We start from the raw sequence: 22,248 nt of genomic DNA on the forward strand, positions 1-22,248 counted from the left end.
TTGAAGTACTGTGTGGCGTAATTGGAATTGGGGTTACTATTGTGTGGCCATGCCCCTTGCCAGCAAAAACACACCCTTTTTGGGCTGTGCGCCAAATGTGCAAACTGTTCCTATTTAAAATATAGGGGGTACAAACACCTAAATAAGGACTGCTATGGGTGAGGGGTGATGGTGCTGGGAAAGAGGTGCAACCAGTGGTGGTGCTAGGGGGCACCAGCCAAAATCTTGCCTAGGGCATCATATTGGTTAGGGCCGGCCCTGACCGCCCCCAAGTCTCCCTCCCCCTGCACATGGTAGTGGGGGTGGGGGGGTTACGGATTCTTCTTGTGGCCACACAGCCCAGTAACCAGGCATGTTCTCAACAACAGTTTAAAATATATATGAAACTGATAATATCCATCCCATCTTAATATTTAGCACTGGATCCTTTTTCATTCTATATTCTATTGCAGTGCAATATTGGGACTGACAATCCTATTCCGGCAGCATTTGTGACAGTGCGGTAATAATATTTTTTTTCCATATCTGTTCTCAACAACCCTGGGTATGTTTAAAGGCATTAATCCATACTTTGAGCCCCTTTATACCTCCCAGTGATATTTTTGGGAGGTTGGTGCACGTACAGAAGATATCATAAGCTCTAGCACAGTACCAGAATCTTTACTATAGCCGGCACCAGCTTTATGAACATGTCACTTAAAGATGGCACTGTCGGCAGAATACATTGGAGCACAAGACGCAATGGCTCTTTTGTAAATATGCCACTGGCTGTGATGACATTTAACATAATCATGCACATTGCCTTACCAAGTTGATGATGCACATGGTATCAACAGGCTGTGCCATCCTCTTTTTTGCACACCCTGCACCCATTTTTTCAATTCTTACCCTTTGGAGTCCCGCACCAGTAGAAGCAGCACGGCAGAAACCACCAGGAAAATGGTAACCATTTTCCTGGCATTTTACGCATGTGCAGTAGAGAAATCACTGGGAGAATGGCAGCTGTGCTATTTTCCTGGAGACCTGTGCATGTGGACTAGACTCTGAGTGCACAGTGTTAGGGTCTCCTAGTGACCGTAGTGCCCAGAGACTAGTGCCCTGCTGAGAGAAGGGGGCCCAGATGGAGACTGCATCCCATGAAGGGAGAGATCTCATGAAGATATGTAAAATAATGGCCCTCATTCCGAGTTGTTCGCTCGGTAAAAATCTTCGCATCGCAGCGATTTTCCGCTTAATGCGCATGCGCAATGTCCGCACTGCGACTGCGCCAAGTAAATTTGCTATGCACTTAGTAATTTTACTCACGGCTTTTTCATCGGTCTGGCGATCGTAATGTGATTGACAGGAAATGGGTGTTACTGGGCGGAAACAGGCCGTTTTATGGGCGTGTGGGAAAAAACGCTACCGTTTCCGGAAAAAATGCAGGAGTGGCCGGAGAAACGGAGGAGTGTCTGGGCGAACGCTGGGAGTGTTTGTGACGTCAAACCAGGAACGACAAGCACTGAACTGATCGCAGATGCCGAGTAAGTCTGAAGCTACTCAGAAACTGCTACGAGGTGTGTAATCGCAATATTGCGAATACTTCGTTCGCAATTTTAAGATGCTAAGATTCACTCCCAGTAGGCGGCGGCTTAGCGTGAGCAACTCTGCTAAAATCGCCTTGAGAGCGAACAACTCGGAATGACCTCCCATGTTTCAACACACAGTTCCTACAAAGGGTGCTTCTAGAGAGGAGGAGGAGGCCCGTGTGCAGACTCCGCCTGGGCCTCCTCCTCTCTAACCAGCAGCGCTGTAGACTCTGGGCACTATGGACCCTAGCGATGTCCCAGAGTCTAGTGCTCACCTCCAGAGAGGTATTTAAAAAATGGGTGCAAGGTGTGCAGTGTGGGCCCCCCTGGAACCCGGGGGACCATGTGCACCACACACACTGCACACTGTAAATAGATAGATGTATCCTATATAATAAAAGGCTAATGTTGCTCCTCATCTCTATGGGAGGAATTCACCACTAGATGGCGTCCGATGGAGCAATTCAAGAGTTGTTCTGTTCAGGCGCACACAGCTGACATTAATGTTATGTTGTTTCGTCATTTTGACAGACAGACAGACAGATAGACAGATAGATAGATAGATAGATAGATAGATAGATAGATAGATAGATAGATAGATAGATAGATAGATAGATAGATAGATAGATAGATAGATAGATAGATAGATAGATATGATAAAACCGTAAGGGCTGTGTCTGTACATATCAATTTTATTTGAGAAATATACTTCTAGGGACTGTTTAAGAACTATGGATACGGGGGAAAAAATCAGAATTTTTGTCTATTTGTCTGTCTGTCTATTCATTCCAGTATCACGCAAAAACTACTGGATGAATTTGGATTGTGCTTTCTCTATTGTATAGCTTAGCGATCTAGAAGGAAACTGAAGTATGTATGCTCTCGATGTGACATTAGGGAGAGGAGCAATAAAGAACAAAGCATAAGCTTGACACTCAGCGCACTGAAAGTCGGTGTTCCAATCATGCCCAAGTTATGCAGCAGACCCAACTTAAAGTGACTGCTCTGCAGAGGAACTTAATTGAGGCAGAGAATCTACCGGTATGTGGCGCAGGTGAGACTATGTTTATAAAACATAAATACCTTTTATCCCCAACAATTTTCCTTTTCCATTCAAGTGCCTGCAGTTTCTTGTAAGCGCCTGCTTCACTATGATGATCAGGGGCAAACGCTGAGTGCTGCAAGCGTAAATCTCAGGACCAGCTGCTTCTCCCACAGGCAGCTTTACATGGCTTGCTCACGAGTTAGTAGCCCCAAGCATCTTCTTGTGTTAATCCCTGAAGGAAAAATTGCAAATATTGTTTACAAAGGAATTTCGTGATCAATGTGTACAATATATAATACACATCCCAATATTAGGTGGCACTACTCTCTTTGTGAAATTAGTTCCACCGAGAAATAACAGACATCCGTTGAGATATAGATACATGTATAGATATATAATATATATATATAACTATATATATATATATATATATATATATAGAGAGAGAGAGAGTGAGTTTTATATATATATATATATATATATATATATATATATACAGTGTATAGATAGATAGATAGATAGATAGATAGATAGATAGATAGATAGATAGATAGATAGATGGATGGATAGATAGATAGATAGATAGATAGATAGATAGATAGATAGATAGATAGATAGATAGATAGATAGATAGATAGAGTGTATATACACACACACACACACACACACACGCATATATATATATATATATATATATATAAGCCTCTTTTGTGCTGTGACATCTGAAACCTATTAAGTAAACACAGGTAGCTCGTGCAAACATGCGCTGACCACATTACACTCTACACAACTACATTTCCACAACTTTACTTTTCCAAATAAACAATTATGTTCTCTGTACATTACCAGGGAATCTGCACAAACAGGTAGCGGGAATGTGAGTTTTCTTTGAAACCCAAACTGTGCAGTCTCGCTCTCTGCTGGTGCCGAGTGTGATCTGAGCTGTTTTTTTGGAAAACATAAGCGGGCAGTTTTAGATTACGCAGACAGATTCATTTATTTGTCTGCGGGGAGATAGGAAGCGTCATGTACAATTTCAGTCTGACAGATTAATATTGCTTTAACCCCTTAACTACTGGAGGGACAGGTAATACATGATGATGTTTCTGCCAAAGGCAACAAAATTATAAATTAAATAAAATCTAAGATTTAACTGTAGGTACAAATAAACTTGCAAGTTTGTGTACAATATAACACAGTATTATGTATGTATATGTTTTTTGGGAAAATATATGTGTAAGCAGAAGTTTGGATGTGTAATAATTATATATATATATATATATATATATATATATATATATTTATTTATATTCATTGTCAGTAGTCTTATGGGTGAATTCAATTTACTTGTGTGCTTTCCCAGTCGCTGTCGACAACCTAATCAAGGCTTTTGCAATGTGTTTCTGCTGATTTCTTCTTGCGACCTTAGGAGGTGCGCGCAGAATTCGGAGAAGGCGTCTATACCTTATTTGCTGGTTAAACCACTGCCCACATTGTGTAAGTTAAGCTAGTTTAGCTCTCCCCTTGTACAAGATAAACCTTTTGTGTGTGCACTTAATTTCTATTTTTTGTGTCCCTGAGTAGATTGTCATATACACATTAGACTAGGGGTGGCCAACCAGTCGGAGGCAAAGAGCCAGAAAAGATCCATAGGCAAGTGCAAGAACCACTATCATGCACGCGCCGAAGGCGCGCGTGCAAAAATGGGGGTGTTGCCTAGTTTTCAAAAAGCCACGCCCCATTTTTGTGCACACACCTGACGTTTGTAGGAGTGTGACCTTGTGTCATAACCCTGTTTAGTCATGTTGTACAGTGCTACATACATATAATGCCCCAGTACAGTGCCACATACATATAAAAATGCCAAAAAATGGGTGCCACCACAGTGCCAGATAAATATACGCCCCCAGTGCCAGATACATATACGCCCCCAGTGCCAGATGCACATGTCCCCACAGTGCCAGATATGCCCCCACAGTGCCAGATATACCCCCGATGCAGATACACATGTCCCCACAGTGCCTCCTCCAGTGCCAGATATGCCCACACAGTGCCAGATATCCCCCAGTGCCAGATATGCCCCCAGTGCAGATACACATGCCCATACAGTGCCAGATATCCCCCAGTGCCAGATATGTCCCCAGCGCAGATACACATGCCCATACAGTGCCAGATATGCCCACACAGTGCCAGATATGCCCCCAGTGCAGATACACATGCCCATACAGTGCCAGATATGCCCACACAGTGCCAGATATCCCCCAGTGCCAGATATGCCCCCAGTGCAGATATACATGCCCATCCAGTGCCAGATATGCCCACACAGTGCCAGATATGCCCCCAGTGCCACATACACATGTCCTTACAGTGCAAGATACATATGTCCCCACAGTGCCAGATATGCCCCCACAGTGCCAGATATGCCCCCGATGCAGATACACATGTCCCCACAGTGCCTCCCACAGTGCCAGATATGCCCCCAGTGCCAGGTATGCCCACACAGTGCCAGATATCCCCAGTGCCAGATATGCCGTCAGTGCAGATACACATGCCCATACAGTGCCAGATATGCCCACACAGTGCCAGATATCCCCCAGTGCCAGATATGCCCCCAGTGCAGATACACATGCCCATACAGTGCCAGATATGCCCACACAGTGCCAGATATGCCCAAGTGCAGATATGCTCAAGTGCAGATACACATGCCCCCACAGTGCCAGATATGCCCCCAGTGCAGATACACATGCCCCCACAGTGCCTCATATGACCCCACAGTGCAGATACATATGCCCCCACAGTGCAGATACCCATGCCCCCACAGTGCCTCATACGCCCCCAGAGTGCAGATACATATGCCCCCACAGTGCAGATACATATGCCCCCACAGTGCAGATACCCATGCCCCCACAGTGCCTCATACGCCCCCACAGTGCAGATACATATGCCCCCACAGTGCAGATACATATGCCCCCACAGTGCAGATACCCATGCCCCCACAGTGCCTCATACGCCCCCACAGTGCAGATACATATGCCCCCACAGTGCAGATACACAGATCGCACAGCGGCGATGCTTTTGTACTTGAAGAGTAGCTGCCACCAGGACAGCTCCTGCGCGCTGGCAAGGAGCTACCCATCGCTGTGAGCGTCGCAGCGGCTGTGTGTGACGTCACGCAGCCACTGTGGCCCGCCCTCCAAACGGTGCGGGCACGCCTGTATTGCCCAAACCATGCCCCCTAAACAGCGGTCAAATGCCGCAAGCCCACCCCCTCCCACCCGGCGTTGGCCTCTGTCTGTCAATCAGGCAGAGGCAATCGCAGGGCTAAGACAGCTGTCGGCTGTCTGGCATGTGCCGGCGCAATACGGCGCCGGCACATGCGCAGTTCAGACCTGATCGCTGCTGTGCGAAAACGCACAGCACCGATCAGGTCTGAATTAGGCCCCATGTCTGTTACCTCTGCATAGATCCAACAAACAAGTCAATAAAAATATTCACATTTATTAGACCATCTATATATAAAATGTATTAATTAAAACATATCGATACAGTAGATATATTGCAACAATCTACACTACCCAGACAACCTTACATGAATTAAATGATCAAATATACAATAAAATAGATAATAGGCTAATGCAAAGCATTAATCTGCAATAATAAATCTCCTATAATATACTGCATGTTAATTTCATCAAACAGGGTTGGGTACGGGATCCCTACAGTCAGGATGCTGACAGTCAGAATACCGACAGTGGCATCCTGACTGTAAAAATCCCAGCACGTTTTGGTAAGTAGGCTATCCCTGCCCCCTGCCCTCCCCCTAACCCTAACCCTCCCTAGCCACAGCCTTACCCTAACCTCCCCTCCTGCAGCCTACCCTAATCCTCCCTCCCACAGCCTAACCCTCCCATCCTGCAGCTTAACCCTAACCTTACTGTCTAACCCAAACCTTCCCTCCCGCAGCCTAATCCTCCCTTCCCACAGCCTAACCTTCCCTTCCTGCTGCCTACCCTAATCCTCCCTCCCACAGCCTAACCCTCCCATCCTGCAGCTTAACCCTAACCTTACTGCCTAACCCAAACCTTCCCTCCTGCAGCCTAAACCTTCCCTTCCCTCTTCTGCAGCCTAACCCTAACCCTCTCTTCCTGCAGCCTAACCCTAACCTTACTGTCTAACCCAAACCTTCCCTCCCGCAGCCTAATCCTCCCTTCCCACAGCCTAACCTTCCCTTCCTGCTGCCTAACCCAAACCTTCCCTCCTGCAGCCTAAACCTTCCCTTCCCTCTTCTGCAGCCTAACCCTAACCCTCCCTTCCTGCAGCCTAACCCTAACCTTACTGTCTAACCCAAACCTTCCCTCCCGCAGCCTAACCCTCCCTTCCTACAGCCTAACCTTCCCTTCCTGCTGCCTAACCCAAACCTTCCCTCCTGCAGCCTAAACCTTCCCTTCCCTCTTCTGCAGCCTAACCCTAACCCTCTCTTCCTGCAGCCTAACCCTAACCTTACTGTCTAACCCAAATCTTCCCTCCCGCAGCCTAACCCTCCCTTCCTACAGCCTAACCCTAACCCTCCTTTCCTGCAGCCTAACCCTAACCTTAGTGCCTAACCCAAACCTTTCCTCCCGCAAACTAACCCTAAGACTTCCTCTCATACTTACGTTCGGGATTGTGACCACCGGGTTTCTGAGTGGTGTCAGGATTTCGATGCCGGCCTTCTGTCTGTCGGCATTCTGATTGTCAGGATGCCAGCTACATCCCATCAAACAATCTATAGAAGCTCCTGAACAATATAATTTTGTTGTGGTGGCATGATCCACAGATAAAGTGCAGGTTAACGCTTATAATGTAGGTTGCTACTACAAACAACAGTCCTAAATACAGTACTCAGGCTCGGCTTGTTGGAGGAGCCAGGCAGGGGCCTGCGCACCCACCCCACTCCCTTCCTCTTACCATTATGCAGCAGCCTCTCTTTCAGCCCAGCCCCCCCTGCTCAACCTCTGTAAATACTTTTGACCCCTTTTTTTCTAAGGGGGCAAAGCCACACCTCCGGTGATTGGGCCATGGCCCAAAAAGTACTGGAACCTGGCACACGGCACTGGAAGCTGTCTACGGCCATGCACATTAGCAAACAATCGCTCAACTTTGCAAACATCGTCACTGCGTCTTCTCTGAATCAGGCCCTTTGATCCAACCTTGCTTTCAGTGTGCACATTTCAGAGTATTATTTAGACGTGATTTAGATGTGATTACAGGAATAAGCTCTCCTGTCAAGTTGCCACTGGAAGAGATCCAAACCTGTAGTAAAATTATGCCATCCTTAGCGTTTTGGGTTTTTTTTAGCCTCAAAGCATTTTAATTGCACAAAACAGATGTGGTTTTCTCTCCTTTACCGGAAGCCTTGTCAAGACGGCATCATTTTACTACAGCTTTGGATCTCTGGCAGCAGCAACTGGACAGAAGATATATTCCTGTAATTACATCTAAATTACCGGTAGAGGCGATTTACTGAAAAGCGCATCCATGGCCAGGCCACAGTAGCACAAAGTATGAAGCAGAACCTTTCCTGCTCTGCTGGTTATATGGTAATGCCATATCAAGATAGCATAATCCAATGACAAACAGCAAAGCTTTTAGTTGCTTGATTAACTGCCGTAAGCGTCTATCTATAGAGATATTTGATTTCTCCAGTGTTAACCTTTGGATAATTTAGGGGGTTCTTCAAACCCAAAAAGTTAGCAATTGGGTAAAAGCATGTGCACTGCAATTTAGATTTCAGTTTGAAAACACCCCACCCAAATCTAAATCTCTCAGCACATGTTACATCTGCCCTACATGCACTGCATATGGGCCCTCATTCCGAGTTGTTCGCTCGTTGCCGAATTTCGCTATATTGCGATTAGTCGCTTACTGCGCATGCGCAATGTTCGCAGAGCGCACGCGCTTAGTTATTTTACTCAAAAGTTAGGTATTTTACTCACGGCATTACGAGGATTTTTCTTCGTTCTGGTGATCGGAGTGTGATTGACAGGAAGTGGGTGTTTCTGGGCGGAAACTGGCCGTTTTATGGGTGTGTGTGAAAAAACGCTGCCGCTTCTGGGAAAAACGCGGGAGTGGCTGGAGAAATGGGGAAGTGACGCTGGGTGTGTTTGTGACGTCAAACCAGGAACGAAACTGACTGAACTGATCGCAATGGCTGAGTAAGTGTCGAGCTACTCAGAAACTGCTAAGAAATTTCTATTCGCAATTTTGCAAATCTTTCGTTCGCAATTCTGCTAAGCTAAGATACACTCCCAGAGGGCGGCGGCTTAGCGTGTGCAATGCTGCTAAAAGCAGCTAGCGAGCGAACAACTCGGAATGAGGGCCATGGTTTTGCCCAATTGCTAATTTTGTTTTTGTTTGCTAACAAACCTGAATAAGGCCCTTTGGGGTCTATTTACTAAGCCTTGGATGGAGATAAAGTCACCGGAGATAAAGTACCAGCCAACCAGCTCCTAACTGTCATTTTTTAAAACCAGCCTCTGAAATGTTAGTTAGGAGCAGATTGGCTGGTACTTTACCTCTGTTGACTTTATCTCTATCCAAGGCCTAGTAAATAGAAGTCTTTTCTCCAGTGAAAATGCCAGAGAAAGGGTTGTTTTCAGTTTAATACAAAGGTCCCTATACCAGTGGCGTGCGGTGGAGTGAGGAAGGCGAGGCAGAGCCTTTACTGTCATACTTATATTGAAACCAGAGTTTTGACTATATAAAGTATATAAAAAATATAAAGTATATATTAGAAATATCGTCTTTTTATTATTCTAATGATTTATATAGTGAAATCTCTGGAGTAAAAAGTCTATGGCAGGTGAGGCAGTGACTCTCCTGCCTACCTTGTCTGCACAGCTCTGATCAAAATTCACCAAATGTCCAGCAGTATATAATGTATACTGTGTATAATGCCCACATGTATATACTGCTACACCTGTGTATAATGCCCACATGCACCCTTTCGCTCATATATTGTGTGTAAATCTAGCTCTGGTACTAGCCAGTGCCTCCTCAGCCATTTACCTCAACGCACGTCTCTGTTCTATGGGTGTAGTATGGTATGCCGGCAGCCGGGCTCCCGGCGACCAGCATACCGGCGCCGGGAGCCCGACTGCCAGCATACCGACAGCGTGGCGAGCACAAATGAGCCCCTTGCGGGCTTGCTGCGCTCGCTACGCTGCGGGCACGGTGGCGCGCTAAGCACACCACGCTATTTTATTCTCCCTCCAGGGGGGTCGTGGACCCCCACGAGGGAGAAAAAGTGTCGGTATGCCGGTTGTCGGGATTCCAGCGCCGGTATACTGTGCGCCGGGATCCCGACAGTCGGCATACTGAAGACCACCCTGTCCTATACATGTGCATCAACTATTCTGTCTGTGTAATATTTCTGATTGCAATACTATATAGAACACTGGTAAGTAACATGACATTTTTCCTGGAACTCATACCTGATACTTCATCCCTCCAGTGAGCTACAATATACTGCTGCTGAGAAGAGTTTACCCCATTATTAGATCAGATCATTGCCATAAGTACTCACACACGCATAATTTGTGAGTTAAAGTATATACAGTATGACTAGTCAAGCTGGTATGAACATTGCGGCACAGGCTCACGTACTACATAGACTGTGCGCTGTCCACTGGGTGATCAGTCACCCTAATTCCAAACAAAATGAGAGGCGCTATCAAGCTGAGACTTGTAGTTCCACACAGAGAGTGCAGGGGCACACTCTATGGTACCATGCACTGCTAATCAGAATAATTATAATAAACATGGATTCTGATAAGAATGATTGGTTGAGGCAGATTTAAAACCAACTAAAGCAACTAGGAAAAATAACTAAACATTATATTTTTTCCTGCTGCATTGATCTGGGGTCAAGCCAGCATTGTGCTCAGCTTGAGCCTTGTAGCCGAGACTGATCACTGCCTAACCAGAATTACGAGTGTAAAGCTGATCCCAAAGACATGGAACAAACTACACAACAACTTATTGACCCATCAGCAAACACTAGAATCTGTCACCTTTTTATTGGAATTTGGAAGCAAATTGATTTACATACAACAAAGCACAACTAATCACAGGTTTTATTTGGGGAGTCAGAGACCAGTTGAAAAATATTACAGCCATCTGTATTATTTATATTATTATAGCAGAAACTCGCAACAGACCACTGTTACATCTTTTATTATAAGCAAATTACACCAAGCATGGACAAACAGGATGCCAGTAAAAATATGAAATATTGTAAAAAGTATATATTGGCTGGAAATTCGGAGCAAACTGCTTTATTTTTACATATCGTATAAAGACATAAATCACTTTAAAATAAAACAGAAAAACATAGAATTATGTGGCAGGTACCACCCATGCACACACCCGATGTGCCCATCCCCTACCTGCTCTGAAACATCGGACACTGTAATTTTCTGCCTTGTTATATATGCAGCTTCCCAGTGCTCTGAATTTCCCTGTGGTGCAGGTTTTCAGTTGCTTTCCTCTCTATTCAATTTCATTATTTCTATCAAGTTGTATATTAAAAATCAACAACTAAAGAAACATGTAACACGCAACAAAGATTTGTCCAAACATTGTAGTAAGGATTTTTCTAATTCTGTGTGTTAATTCGGACCTGAAGCAACAGAAAAAAGTAGGTTCAGAAGAAATTTAAGGAAAAATGACTTCACAGAAAGGGTAGTGGATAGGTGGAATAGCCTCCTGTCAGAGGTGGTAGAGGCTGAGGCAGTAGAGCAATTTGAACATGCTTGGGATAGGCATATGGATATCCTTACAAAGAACTAAGGATCATATAGAGTTGAGGCTACCTAAAGGATAAAAAAAAAAGCAGGCTAGATGGGCCAAGCGGTTCTTATCTGCAAATTCTCTGTTTCTGTGTTTAATGTTTATTCTTAAACAACTAGAATGTCTTCTCCATGTCATTAGGAAATAATGGTTAGCATGGAGTATATGTACATTCCATTACACAATTCCTTGTTCCTTATACAGTATGTTTTGTATATGTTCCTGTTCAAAAATATTAGGCACACATATATAAAGGCCAAAGAATTTCAATGGATAGTGAGAATTGCATTCAGTATACAAAATGACAGGAATTGTATTATGCAGTCGGCCGGTAACAAAAACCAGGGACAGATATTCTAAACTTGGGACAGGCCCTGAAAATTATGGACTTTTATATATTTTGTAGATACCCTGCTGATATTAGGCATTAATAAAGCTACATAATAGTGTGCAAAATAAGTTTATAATTGTTGAGATCTGATGTCACAACTGAATATAACAAGCTCATTTTGGCACACAGTTGCATGATTACGGTGGTCACCACCATCACTTGCTTCGTTCTGATATCTGGTGATGTCATATATAGGGTGGCCAATCCCAGGATCGGGATCGTCGGGATTTAAAAAATGGCCCGGGATTGGCCAACCTAGTCATATACCACAAGCAGAAACACATAATCAGCTGCAAACCTCCTCTGCCCATGCACATGCTAGCTCTCTCATTTGCACAGGCGTGTGCGTGTACAATCAATGGCTCAAACCATTGAATGGTTTATAAATGATGCTTACATGCCATGGTTAGGGATGTAATAATGGTGGCAAAATGAAACAATTTGATGCTGCTGACTATCCCTATTACTTATTCAGATGCCTGACATCCAGGGCCAACATCCCTGCAGTCGGTGCATGTGCCATCCTTCTTAACCCAATGTTTGATCCATTGCAGAACGGAGGGCTTGGAGGGTGGATCAGCTAGAAAAAAAAATAGGGCTTAGATGGGGCTCGTGGTAAGAGTATTGTGTTCCTGCTGCACTTACCACCTTGTCATGTTACACCAGACATGATGGTATCAGCAGTGTGTATATATAAATGACATATTACAAAGAGCAAAATAAAATAGCATCCTTCCCTTTTCTTACTCCAGAGTTCTCTTTTTTCCAGAGTTTGTTCTAAAAGTAGCAAGCAGAAATATCAGTAACATAGGGATCTGGTCAGTTCATCACACTGTCGGAAGGAGTCATTTGACAAAACTGGGAGGGCAGAATTGGACAAATTCAATGTTTCTTGCCATTGACAAGACAGAGTGAAGACACCTGCAGAGGGAGATGTACTAAGCAGTGATAAAAGTGGAGAAGTTGCCCATGGCAACCAATCAGCATTGACTTAACATTTATAATTTGCATACTATAAAAGTATACAGAGCAGCTGATTGGTTGCCATGGGCAAATTCTCCACTGGCTCACTTCTCCACTTTTTTCACTGCTTAGTACATCTCCCACTAAAGGGAGAATATAATTAGCTGTGATAACCCCTTCACAGGCCATAGTGAATAGCTTTTACCCTGGTTGCACTCCTAGGTTAACACAATTTGACATCTTGTTATCTGCATCTTTTAATGATTATTAGATAGTTATGACTGCAAGGTTCAAGCATTTGTGTCATCAATTACATATGAGTCAATCTAAGCATAACCCAAACCCTGCAAGATATATAGGTGATTGCTGAACAGTCAGTAAGTTAGGAAGAAGAGGAGACAGTGTATGCCCTACTTCTCTCTCTGTCATCTGTTACTGAATGTACTTACAGGCTTTCCGGTATGCAGCAAAAATACCCATGTATATTAATCATAATAAGTCAGAGAAGTCTAGTGATGAAGCATAATACACTTGAAAAGGTTTATATATCAACATGGTGCAGTCAACCAATAGTAAATATACTGATAGTTATTATGAAAACAAGTGAGATTTGTGCCTGTCTGTAAGAAAACAAAGTGAGATCAGACATCCTATTGCATTATGCTTAATATGTACCATAATATGAGTTTTAAAACTAACTTTGTATTCTTTATTCTCTGTCTTTATAGGGCTCTGTTGGGGTCTATTTACAAAGCCTTGGAGAGAGATAAAAAGTACCAGTCAACCAGCTTCTGTATTTTGCAAACACTCTTACATGGCAGGAGCTGATTGACTGATACTATTGGGGAGATGAATGAAAGTTGGTGTTTTTCCCTTGAATTGACTAGACCTGCTTCACTTATTTAGTGTGGTGAAGCAAGTCCAAATACGGGCGGCATGTATTAACAGGAGATTTGCTGAAGGGGAGAGTGTTAACACATCTTTGGTCAAGTGCACTCTCCCTCTGTCAGTTGTAGCTGCTTTCTCGGACCGGCGCTGCATGGAGTTTGCGCCGGTAATTAATCCCTCACCGGCACCCGGGGCTTCTTGAAAACAAAAACTTTATTGATTTTGTTAAGCACAAGCTCTAGCTGGCAGAGCCAACAGGCAGGGACAGTGCTGTGGATAGCCGTATTAAGGGGCGGGGCAGGGGGTCAGTACCCTGGGCCCCCCTGTTATAAGGGCCCCCCCAGACGGAGCTGCTCTGCTCCGCTCTGGTGCTGCTCTACAGCCTCCGCCACCAGCATCAGCTCTCCTGGCAATGGCAGAGGCTGGGGATTGCTGCCTGGATCAGTCCCTGATCCGTGCTGCCCGAGAGGAGGGGGGAGGCAGCCGCACGCACAGTGCATGTGGACATCACACACCCGCTGGCAGAGTGGAATCCTTCCTCCCCGGCAGCCGGGAGTCTTTTCTCCACCCCGCTGCAGCTCCTGTTGCCGGTGACTGGCCTTGTTGCGGTGGAGGGGGGGGGGGGTTGCTAGTAGGGGCCCCTCCCCCATCTTTGGTGCCCTGGGCCCCCTGAGAGCTTAATCCGGCCTTGGTGCTACATGCCAGGCAATGACAGTTGTAGCTGTTGAAATCGATAGCTGCAGTTGTTGGAACAGTCAGAGCCACTAACCATTCATACATTGGACGGCACATTGGCACGCTGTCTTAAAGATAGCAGTGCTGATAATGATAAGCGCGTAGCGTCCTTATAATTTGCCACACACTCCTCTTTTATACATTGGGGAGATGTGTTATCAGCGCACATATTGTGCGCAGATACCATAACAACAGTTAATACATCTACCTATATGTATCTCTCCACTTTATCTCTCTCCAATGCTTAGTAAATAGACCCCATTATCCTGCTCTACAGAACTAATCTTTAGATAAACAATAGGGATATGTACTAAGAACACAGACTGTATAACAATTAAACTATAATCTTACAAGTTGAAATCCTGTTGTCAGCTCCTTGTAAACCTGACAACTCATTTCACCTCCCTGTATCCAAGGGCATTCAAAACTAGACAGTATACTTCATTAGGAGCTTCTGTATACTGTATATCTCTGTGTAAAAGTTTATGTGCTATATAAATTTAAAAAAAATGTTTTCCTAACCTAAGCCTCAACTACCTAAATAATTCCTCACACTAGTCAAACACTAAGTTGATTTTATTTTGTCCTCAAGCCCTAAATTCATCTTTTGTAGTTGAGACATAAAAACCTTACTATATGCATTGTGCAGAAATAACCACTTCTTAATCTTTGTTGCCCCTAGGCACAAGCCTTGTGTGCCTTTTGTTAAAACCACCTACACACTACAGGAGACCAAAGCAAAAGTCTAGCCTTAAGCTATTTAAAATCCCACCTCCTTTACAGTTTATCAGCAGGGCTATCAGTAGTAATTGTTACCTTTATTTAGATATAAAGAATAACAAGTTCTCTTAATTATTTAAACATCATATACTGGGAAAAAAATGTGCTGTTCATTTATAATATCCTAGTTTATTGGACCTCCACTCTATCCGACCTGCCACCTCTGTTCTGTTGTGACCCCCACCACTCTTTGCATGAAACAAAGTTTGTGTACATTGAAACATGTTTAGTGTGCAGGGTAAAGGGAGGGAGGATAGGGACTTGAGCACTGGTTCAATAACAAAGTGTAGAAGAAAGAAAATGTGTAGTAGGTAGCTCTGAATAAGGATAAATAGATCCTAATCAAGGAATAATAATTCTGTAACATGGAGGTGCTCCCCTACTAGTAAAGTTTGAGTATAGGTAGTAATGGAGAAAAGAAATGTACTCTCTTGCCGGGGGCACAAACCCACTATTAAGATTAAAACTTAGCTTTTAATAAATAGTGTCAAATAAGAAAGGGTGTATAACTTCCCTACAAAACAGACAAATAAAAATTACACACAGATAAATGCAAAGACATAATAAACATAGTAAAATGGTGTTGCACACAGATGTTTATCTTATTTGACATTTATTAAAAGCTAAGTTTTATACTTAATAGTGGGTTTGAGCCCCCGGCAATAGAGTACTTTTCTTTCCTCCATTACTACCTGTACATTGAAACTTCAAAGAGCAAAGGGGGTAATTCCAAGTTGATCGCAGCAGGATTTTTGATAGCAATTGGGCAAAACCATGTGCACTGCAGGGGAGGCAGATATAACATGTGCAGAGAGAGTTAGATTTGGGTGGGTTATTTTATTTCTGTGCAGGGTAAATACTGGCTGCTTTATTTTTACACTGCAAATTAGATTGCGGATTAAACACACCCCACCCAAATCTAACTCTCTCTGCACATGTTATATCTGCCTCCCCTGCAGTGCACATGGCTTTGCCCAATTGCTATCAAAAATCCTGCTGCAATCAACTTGGAATTACCCCCAAAGACGTCACTATCTCAGTCATGCTCAAAAAATATTGGATTTCGGAATATCAGATCTTCGGATATGGGAGACTCAACCTGCAAAAAATAAAAATCCAGTGCATAAAATAATATATCTGAAACATGCATTCGGGTTATTCATTTTTCCTCATCCCAGACCATGTGATTGACAATGTTATCCCCAGGACCAAACCATTATTAGAAACAACACATGAAAGTTTTATTTGTAATATTTGCCTCCATTAATCCTACAGTATGTTGTCTTTTTTATATTCTATTCTTCTATAGTAATATTATAGAAATCATACAGACACACTAAGACGCATTGTAACTGTAAATTTTGAAAACTAGTACCGTCAATCAGAGTTTAGAAATATATAAGATATAGATTGATGCTTAGATTTATTTACTAACATTGTCCCAATTCTGTTATAACAATGCATACACACAACTTTTATTATCTATAGTTTCTGTCCATGACAAAGTAACTTACTTACTACCTTGTTTTATAAACCTTGTGTCTTTCTTATCTTCTGTTTATTGTACATTGTAAGCTCTCACAGTCCCTTTACCAGATTTGAATGTATCATTTAATTATATTTCTGTGCTGCATAACATGTCAGTGCTTTACAATTACTGTAGTGCAATTACTGCTAATTGTAGCATATTGGTCACATAGGAGAAAACATAGGCACTGCATGAGTAATAATACTAATATTATACATGAAAACCGCATGTTTCTGAAATATTTCTGGCTCCTGAAATGAACATGACTAACACGATAAATATTCGGTTTTAAATCTTGTTCAATACATCTTATCAAGTACACTGTCTACTGGAGAAACATCACTACCTTGGATGCAAGAACTGCAAGGCACCTAAGGAAATAGAGTGTGACATTATTCTGAAATCATGCTTTAGTTTGCACTACTACATTACAATTTTGTGATCCTCTTTCTGTTGTGTGACAAAAGTGCATGAAATCACAAGTGGTCAGTAAAGATCATTGATTCCTATGGTAATTGGAGATAGTGTTCACACTATGCAACTGCAAGGTACTGTATGTTGCTATAATACTAAATTTCACATATTCACATGTAAATAATGGGCTTTAATTAGGGAGAAATATTTACTGAGAAGTTACAGAGCATCAACTTTCTAACAATAATATTGTTGTTGGCTGTCGTAAAAACAAAACAAAAAAACCCACACATGTACAATAGTATATAGTAAATATTTGAGTTTATTGCGTAATTTGCACTAAATTAAGCAAACCTGATTGCTGATTGTTGCTATGGTTTACTTTGTATGTGCACAGTGTTGTATACCTGTGGTTCAAAATAACAAGTTTAATGGTAACTTGTGTCTGAAAATGACCTGTAGAGTCCTATAAAGAACTCTATGAGCCTATTAACATTTATGGATAGATTTACTAACACTTCTAAAAATGAAGAGTGGAGGTGCTGTCCAAGGTAACCAATCAGATGTTAGGATTCTAGAAAATGATAGATGGTTGCTAAGGGCACTTGTCAGTTTTAGGCTGTGTACACATCAGAACGATGTTCGCGTGATGCGACATAGCCTGCGATGGTGCCCCCGACATTGGGCCTAATTCAGAGTTGATCGCAGCACCAAATTTGTTAGCAGTTGGGAAAAACCATGTGCACTGCAGGGGGGGGGGGGGCAGATATAACATGTGCAGAGAGAGTTAGATTTGGGTGGGGCGTGTTCAAACTGAAATCTAAATTGCAGTGTAAAAATAAAGCAGCCAGTATTTACCCTGCACAGAAACAAAGTACCCCACCCAAATCTAACTCTCTCTGCAAATGTTATATCTGCCACACCTGCAGTGCACATTGTTTTGCCCAACTGCTAACAAATTTGCTGCTGCGATCAACTCTGAATTACCCCCACTGGCAAGTGCAAACACACTTGCCGATGTCGGCTGCGACGGGGGAGGAGTGGGCCATGCTTCATTTCTCAGCATTGCCCTCATAAGCAATATCGCATGTCGGACCTGCATGCAGGTCCGATGTGCGATGCAGGATACAACTCGTGGGAGCATCGTATCCTGTATCGATAGTAAACACTATACAATATCGCAACGAACCAATGGATATCAGCCGGATCATATGCGATATTGCATAGTGTGTACGCACCCTCAGAATGTTTACTAAGTCTACCCCTTTGGCCTATAATGTCTACTGTACTTACCAATTGCTTTATGGGGTGGACAAAACAGATTACAAATACACAAGTTCCCATCAGAAGCAGATATATACAGACTGATGTTAATCTCATATTATGTATGTTAAGCAGAGACTATAGTCAGTGTCATCAAGAGCGGAAATAGGCTGGGGAATTAGTAAGTGTAGATAAATCAGGTAAATCATTCAGTCATTCATTCATATTTTATGAATGCCATATTGCCATATTGCTCTGCAGTGCAATATATTGTATCATCTCTACGTAAGAATAGAATAACACCACCCAGTGTCACCAGGGCCGGCAACAGACATCTTGGGGCCCGGTACAGTGATATCTCTGGGGCCCCCTCAGAGCGACGGAATTTGCTGCGCTATATAATAAACTGTTATTAAATAAGTATATCTATTTTTATTTATCTACAGTATACAGAGATATAAATATGTATATCTCTCCTTCCTCCCCCACACACACCACGGTCTGTCTCTCCCCAATAACTCCATGATGTTTCCCTGCTGGACACTAAGTGACATATACTTGGGGCCCCTCTGATCCTTGGGGCCCAGTACAGGTGTCCCCTTTGACCCCCCCTGTCGCCGGCCCTGAGTGTCACATAATCAGGAGACATTTCAGAACTGCCTGTCATCATCAGACAATAAGTGGTACACAGAATATATCCAACAAAACAGGTTGCTATTGAAGTTAATAAGAAAAGATTTAAATAATGAGTCCACACATTATTGTAATTCACTTGTCCCATATGTCACAAAGTGAATAGTCTTCCCAATTTTATTATAGCAATATACGGATAAACAGCAGAAAGCTACCATGTAACATTCATGTACAAGAAAAAGTCTATGTTTATGAAGTTATGCTGTGACATTTCTCAGATACACCTGAAATATATAAAGTAAGTGTGTGTGTGTGTGTGTGTGTGTGTGTGTGTGTGTGTGTGTGTGTGTGTGTAATTATATATATATATATATATATATATATATATGTATATATACTGTATAGATACATGGATTGATGACTTTGAAAAATTTTACTAGAGCCCTGCAAATGAACATGATAATAAATCATTTAGCATTGAATAAGTTGCCTACAGAAAAGTTAATATGTTAATAGGTGAAGGTAAGATATGTTACTTTGTCCACACACAGATATGGACTGTTTGCAAGGACAAAAGAGGAATGTGCTATAAATAATTCTGTGCTTTGTACACTTGTATTATGAAATTCCAAGCTATTATTTTATCAGTGGCATGGAAGAACATTTATTTGATTCACAATTCTAAATTTGAGTTTTAGCAATAGTTTATTAATCTTCTTGAGACTGGGAAAAACACAACAGATAGCACGTCGTTGAATATCAAGACAGATATACATGCGTAAAGCAAATTCTAAGCAGAAATTGTTTTGGAGTGGATAGATGGATGGTAGATGGAAAGATGTAAGATAAAGAAGAAAAACAGATCATTTTAAGGCCTTCTGCTACTCTGGAAATTTCTGGAAACTCAGTAGTATAGTTCAATGGTAACTGATTTGCAAACCTGTACTTAAAACATACAAACCGCTATCCTCATAAAATATCACAGACAACACTGAACAAGGGGATTGTAAGAAAAATGGATGCTTAACAGGATTTATATATATATATATATATATATATATACATACTGTATATGTTCCATTAAGTTTGTAATAGTTTACCCAATGTCCTTTGGCCTTTTACACATGGGTGTTGTTTAAGAGTGCTGTTCTCAAGGCTCATTAATCATGATTTGACTATGATAGTACAACCTACTGTAGACAAATGGACCTTTACACTGGATGTAGTTATGTGACGCTGTCAGGAGACCGCCGGTCATGCATACCCAATCCCTTTACACACATACTGTGTTGCCCATATTTGACATTGTATTGAAACAGTTAACTGTCATTTAAATTGACCAGGTTAATTGTATCCTAAGACTATGCCTGAAGTATTCATGAGAAACATACATTGTAAGTTCAGAAACCATTAATCATGCCTGTAGGCTGGTGATGTTACTCTAGTTCTGTTCCATTTTTACATGGGTGTGATATATTATGATTTTAGCAAGTTTAGACCATATGAGATCAATCCTTTGTATTTTATAATTTAGTAGTAGTTAATGAAAGAGTGTTGCATCTTTTCTGCTCATTTTCTTATCTTCATTTGTGTTTCCCAACTGCTGGACCAAGGGTCAAATATATATGAGAGCTATCTATCCTATGGTCCAGCAGTTGGGAAACACTGCATAGATGTTTTACCTATTACTAAATTACATATATGGAATGATAATGATCAATCATTTAGCAAATTTAAAAAATAAGTCTATTAAAGCCACTATAATTTACAAAACAGCAAATTTTTACTATAAAGCTATCCAACTATAAGTCATATACTGCTCCAGTCCAGAATGACACTCAAACACAAGTGTAATATATGTACTACTGTATGATTGACAGAAGCAAAACCAAACTAATGGGTTCTGTATAATAATATAAATCCAGGCTATAAAAGTATCCAGGATACATATAATTAATTAGAACTGGCTATAAATTGATAAGAAATTCTGATATTACATGAATAGAGTTTATAAACAAGCCTGTCAATTAGATATAAAGCTAATCTTTTGTGATCGGGTTGGCTGTGTATTTACCATTGGACTAGGACCTAGGTATAGGTCACAAGTTGCTACAGTATTTACAAAACAAGCTTGATAGGAAAACATCAGCAGAGAGCAACGTGTCCAGGGCAAGGAAATCCTTCATTCAAAGGCAAATAGATCCCTTTTAAACCTTTCATGCATCCTTGATCCTCTGTGTATCTGTTTTAGCTAAAGCCTCTTCTGAGAAGCCTTATTAATCTCCCTTGTGACACAGACACACACACTTGACTGTCGTTAGAAGGCTGGCGCATTGGCTTGGAGAGCCCTACAGGGCGCATATGTTGTCAGTGTAAATACTTGCATCAAACCTGAGATCCAGGGGACGTTCCTCTGACAGCCACAGCCTCCTTGTATACTGCAGTTTGCAGCCCTGACTAGCTTTTTGTTCTCTGTGTTTTGGAAGCAAAGAGATACTCTCCCAATCCTTGCTATTGCATCTATTGGGAATATTGCGCTGAAATAATATTTACACCAACGTCATACACAGAACACACAAAATACAGCAAATACACGCTTCTTTCTGATGACTGACAGGCAGCCGGGGGCAACGCTAAGCAACCTTGGCTCCTAAGATTTTCTCCTGACTATATATACTGTAACTCCTATATTACAAATTTACATTGTAGTACATGGCAAATATTTGCTAGGTGATGAGAAAGGGGAAAATGTGTTTTACTGTCACTCAGCGAGAACCTTTGCTCACTAATCTTTTACATAGAAACATCTACTACCCATTTAACTTTTACACTTCCACTTACTCACTTAACTCTTTCATTTCCACTGATAACCCATATTCACTAAACCTTCACCTTTCCACAGATAACTCTTGCACACTTAACTCTTAACTATCCCCTGGTCTATAATATTTTACCTATCCACAGAGAACCCTTTCTCACTAATATTTTATCTATCCACAGATAATCCCTGCTCACTAATATTTTACCTATCCACAGAGAACCCCTACTCACTAATATTTTACCTATTCACAGAAAACCCCTGCTCACTAATATTTTACCTATTCACAGAAAACCCCTGCTCACTAATATTTTAGCTATTCACAGAGAACCCCTGCTCACTAATATTTTAACTATCCACAGAGAACCCCTGCTCACTAATATTTTAACTATC

The 22,248-nt window shown here is 42.0% G+C and overlaps 1 long non-coding RNA gene across 1 annotated transcript in view; it reads right to left on the bottom strand.

Moving 5' to 3' along the window:
* LOC135057985 (uncharacterized) overlaps nt 1–21,512 on the bottom strand; it is a 38,349-nt gene extending 16,837 nt beyond the window's left edge. Inside the window, exons 1-2 of the long non-coding RNA XR_010244509.1 lie at nt 21,429–21,512; nt 2,652–2,845 (exon numbers count right to left, since the gene is read on the bottom strand). This is a non-coding gene — a long non-coding RNA (uncharacterized LOC135057985). The remainder of the gene's footprint in view (nt 1–2,651; nt 2,846–21,428) is intronic.
* Between the last annotated feature and the right edge of the window lie 736 nt (nt 21,513–22,248).

The sequence above is a fragment of the Pseudophryne corroboree genome, chromosome 3, assembly GCF_028390025.1.
Source record: "Pseudophryne corroboree isolate aPseCor3 chromosome 3, aPseCor3.hap2, whole genome shotgun sequence".
Lineage (NCBI taxonomy): Eukaryota > Metazoa > Chordata > Amphibia > Anura > Myobatrachidae > Pseudophryne > Pseudophryne corroboree.